Source organism: Squalius cephalus (genome assembly GCF_949319135.1).
Source record: "Squalius cephalus genome assembly, chromosome: 10".
Lineage (NCBI taxonomy): Eukaryota > Metazoa > Chordata > Actinopteri > Cypriniformes > Leuciscidae > Squalius > Squalius cephalus.
Window position 1 is genome coordinate 21,017,192 of NC_137131.1, and position 5,168 is coordinate 21,022,359.

General features: G+C 40.4%; 1 long non-coding RNA gene across 1 annotated transcript; it reads left to right on the top strand.

The window, feature by feature from the left end:
• Window positions 1-1,233: 1,233 nt before the first annotated feature.
• LOC307166044 lies at window positions 1,234-2,763 on the top strand. The gene is made up of 3 exons (XR_013822575.1): window positions 1,234-1,296; window positions 1,812-1,921; window positions 2,696-2,763. It is a non-coding gene; the product is annotated as an uncharacterized lncRNA (long non-coding RNA).
• The last annotated feature ends 2,405 nt before the right edge of the window (window positions 2,764-5,168 follow it).

Genomic DNA, 5,168 nt, shown 5'->3' on the forward strand with positions numbered 1-5,168 from the left:
AATAATACAGACTGCAAATAAAACTCAATACACCGCTATGTTAACTGTTATTAAACTATTGTTATTGGTTGTTTCGCCGTTTTACTTTGAGCATGATTGGTTAATCTGTCTGTCTTCCAGGAAACTGTCCAATGAGAATGTGCGCGGCTCTGCGCGGCTCAGTCACCGACCGAGATCAACGGACGTATTTTCAAATTTAAAATAGGCGCGCACTGAGCAGCAGCTGAGCTGCTGCTTGCATTGATTAGCCTACTCGGTCAGACCTGGATTATTTTATATCTGCCTGTTGAATTCTTAAATTTTGAGCGAATTTAAGTTGATATCAATGAAGAACAAAAGCTGGAATGTGAACAGAGGAAGGGTTCGTACGTGGTCTGTAAAAATACTGGCGATATCAGGTAAGAAAACATTTTTCAGTCCTTATAGCAGTCAGTTAAATTAACGTTAACGTTTATGGACATGAGAAACGTTAACAGTCATAGGCTTAATGCAACCTTATACGTTCAATAAGTTATCTCTGTGTGTGTTTTTGTACTGCTGTAGCAATATAAGCACGTATTTCAATGTAATTTAGTACCATCTGACATTGCTGTGTTTTGTTGTTGGTAACGTTGTGTGTTTAATGTCAGCTAACGTTAGTTTAAAAACGCATGAGAGGTAAAAAAGCGTTGGAATGAGTAAAGTGATAAAACAGTCATTTATTCGTTAGAAGTATGTTTACATAACCTCTTCAAACACTGATAACAGTATTGGAAATATATTTGTTTACATTTTTTTTTTGTTTTTTGTTTTTTTGTGTGTGCTTCCTTTGCAATGATACACATTTCTGATGGGATTGCCATGCTTAAAGTTTATGTTTACATTTTTAATCATCATGTAACAACTAACAGTCTCAAAGATGACATTACTAGGGCTGGATTTATTGGATGGGATGCACGCTACAATGTTCCATTCATTCATCAACTGAAAACAGGTTGACTAATCGATTCTTGGGATTTAAGAATTGATATTGTTTCGTAAAAATGAGAATCAAATAAAATCGAGAAATCAATATTTTTTACCCAGCCCTTGACATTACTCAGTTCATGTAGTGTGAATGTTATAATGGCAAACGTTTTTTTTTTTTTTTTAATTTAAGATTGTTTGAAGGAATGATATAAGAAAATACTGCTTTTTAAGGACTTTTCATTGAATAATTTCTTCTTTCCCCCTCTTCAGATTCGCCAAGGACCAGCTGATTACTGGCAATTTGGTGGAGGATTATTCTTTAGCTGCTACATTGCACTATCACTTCTGGTACAGATTCATTGGCCTTTTGTGTTATTTTTTTATTTTACTTGATTTAATAAATTACTTTTAATTAGTAGCCTACAATGTATGGTTAGGATTCTGAATTAAAACAGTGTAATGTTTCTCCACAAATATTATCAGAAATATACGGAGCCCCCAGGGGTCAGGCAAATTGTTGAAACAATATAAACCTGCATTGAAAGATATAGGCCTAATTCAAAGAGCAACAGACCACAACCCTCTCAGCTCAACACCACAATTTGTTGATTTCTTCATCTGTTTTAAAGATGAAATCATGACCTTATCATTATAGTAATCGTAACTGACACATGGGAGTAATATTAATTTTTTTACAATTCCATGTTGGGGCTCTGAAGAATTGCTTGTGTGAATACATAAAATGTGTTTTAGAATGGATAGTGTTGTATACTTTGTTTTCTACCCGACTAATTGAACTGTAAAGTGAAAATCTTGTACATGACTTATTTTGTATTGAGTTTTTCTTGCTTTTATTTATACAGGATAGTACAGACAGCAGGCAAGAAGTGAAGAGGAAGTGATGGCATCAGGAGCAGCACAACCAAAAGCTTGTGACCCCATGGAAGTTGTCCGAGTGCGTGGAAGAACAAGTGTAAGTGCAGAAGCCGATCTTAGGATGTAGTGGAGGAAGTGTATATGAAGAAGATATAAAGGAGCCAACTTGTTTAGTTTTTAAAATTGAACTAAGAGCCAGTGCAAATGTTGTAAAACAGGAGAAATATGTTCTGTAACATAACATTAGAGCGAGTAGACTTTGTAAAGTTGCTACTACTTACATGTCAAGTGATAAGCAATATTTGAGTTGGATGAATGATGGGCAAATATTTGGTTTTCTAACTTGTCCTGGGAACCCTCAGTACTGCACACCCACTTCAGATCTTGCAGTTTCTATAAATGAGCTAATGTGATGAATCCGGTATATTAGATGAGGGAAACGTACAAAGTCTGCATCTGAAAACTTAGGCAGCTGACTCATTGCCTCGCTGCCCTATCAGGCAACGACTTAGCAGGCAGCGTTTACACACTAAGGTGCCTCACAAAACCGATTTAGTTTAGTTTTTATTTATTTGAGCAGTAACCATTCTGATTTCAGACAGACTTATGAGGCAGCATAACGGTTTAATGATCTTCAACACTAATTATTTTTTAGAAATTACTTCAAAGTGGTAAAAGTTGGTCAAAATGTACATTTTGTGCTTCCAATATGTGCAGTGCAGGGGGTGTTCCAGGACAGGTTTGCAAACCCCTTATCTAGATACACTTGATGTGGGGCACCAAAAGGCTAACCTGACACATCTGATTGAACTGTGAAAAGGAATTAAAAAAGTGGCATAATGGTTGACTGATTTATTTTCTCTTTTCAAAGGGCCGTTGGGAGAGCGACAACAGAGGAGTGAGAAGCTGCACGGTTATTGTTTTGTTTGTGAAATGGTTAATTTTTCAGATATGCATAACGTGTGCATATATATATATATATTACTTTTTTCTTTTCTTGTTTTGTGATACTTGTACTTGCTTAATAAAGTAACTTTAAAAGTGAACTACTGGTTTCTGTTCATTGAATACCTTTAACATTTTAGTATAGTTTAGTGGATTACATGTAATGATTGTATTTAGGGGTTTACTGTAAAATAAGGTAACCCAAACAGACAAATATGGTAGCCCATATATATACCCGTTGTGGCCCATAAGAGCCCTAGATAAGACCTATCTGGGTCCCATCATCAACCCATCTGGGCAGATTCCTGTAGGCCCTAAATGGGTGCTACCTAGGTTACCCATGTGGGCCCGATATGGAGCCCATCAAGAGCCCATCATCAACCCATCTGGGCAGACTCCTGTATGCCCTAAATGGGTGCTACCTAGGTTACCCACATGGGCCCGATATGGAGCCCATCAAGAGCCCATCATCAACCCATGTGTGCAGACTCCTGTAGGCCCTAAATGGGTGCTACCTAGGTTACCCATATGGGCCAGATATGGAGCCCATCAAGAGCCCATCATCAACCCATGTGTGCAGACTCCTGTAGGCCCTAAATGGGTGCTACCTAGGTTACCCATATGGGCCAGATATGGAGCCCATCAAGAGCCCATCATCAACCCATGTGTGCAGACTCCTGTAGGCCCTAAATGGGTGCTACCTAGGTTACCCATGTGGGCCCGATATGGAGCCCATCAAGAGCCCATCATCAACCCATCTGGGCAGACTCCTGTATGCCCTAAATGGGTGCTACCTAGGTTACCCACATGGGCCCGATATGGAGCCCATCAAGAGCCCATCATCAACCCATGTGTGCAGACTCCTGTAGGCCCTAAATGGGTGCTACCTAGGTTACCCATATGGGCCCGATATGGAGCCCATCAAGAGCCCATCATCAACCCATGTGTGCAGACTCCTGTAGGCCCTAAATGGGTGCTACCTAGGTTACCCCTATGGGCCCGATATGGAGCCCATCAAGAGCCCATCATCAACCCATGTGTGCAGACTCCTGTAGGCCCTAAATGGGTGCTACCTAGGTTACCCATATGGGCCCGATATGGAGCCCATCATCAACCCATGTGTGCAGACTCCTGTAGGCCCTAAATGGGTGCTACCTAGGTTACCCATATGGGCCCGATATGGAGCCCATCAAGAGCCCATCATCAACCTATCTGGGCTAACACATGTGGGACCACCACGGAAACCGCGGCCAAAATTAGCTGGGTTCCCAGTTGGGTAGCCCAGGTGGGCCCCGGATATCAGCCCATTTGCAGCCCGTTTGGGCCCCACATGGGTGTGTTGGCTGGGAACTTACTGGTCCCTGGTTTCCCTATTTAACGTATCCCCGTAAATTCCACATCCTTTTCGGGATTTTAACGTCTTTTTTCTTTCTCCCAACTCTGCTTCTCCTCGTTCGACTTGCTGTATGTTTACATTCGCGAGGCCATCAACATGGCCGCCACGCCAAGTATGACGTCACGACGCCCAAGCCCTATTAACTACATATCGTCGCTGTCGCCTGTCGGGTGGAAACCTCGTATGTCCAAATTTGGTCAATTTCATATTTTTTCACAAATCGATGCTACTGGTCAGTCCCCACGTGGTACTGTTATTTTTACAAATTCTTAACCAATCTAAAGTGTTGAAAATAGCTTGAGAGCAAATCTCTTAGCTCCATTGGACACTTCAACTGTCTGAGAATCCTCGTAACTCCACCTCTTCTTCACTCGCGGCGGCGGGAGCCTCGCGGCATTTTGTCTCCTCAGGATTGAAAGTCACAACGATTAAGAAGTCCTCCTCGTCGAGCAACACGTAAAGCAAGCCTTAACTCTGATTTTATCTGTGTTAAACTATGATATCAGTTATTGATGTATTTTAAACGTCTAGCCTACTTATACTAGGCTTATTATACGTGTGCATTGAAGTTTTAAAATGTATCTAATATAATACTTGAATTGAATTAAATGTTTTGGATACCAGCATTAAATTATTGTTTTTATTATTATTTTACTGACTCGAACTTGGCACTGTGCATGTAAAATACCCCAAGTAGTTTATTTATGGGAGAAAAAGGTAGGTCTACTGGTCTAATTTCCGCCTATTAGACAGCCTAACGTTAGTCAGCTCATCGTTTTTTGTTCTGCTTCACTTAATAGCTCTTAAACCTTTAAAATGGAGTAAAGGAAGATGTATGTAACCACAATCGTTAGCTTTGGTTAACTACTGAAGCCTTTTCTCTTGTCAAAAGGCTCAACGCGACCGCTGACTTTGTTTGCGTGCAGATTAATTTCCGCCTATTTTAGACAGCCTAGTATTTTGGTATTGCTTGCATGCATCACTCATATCTCTTAAACATTTA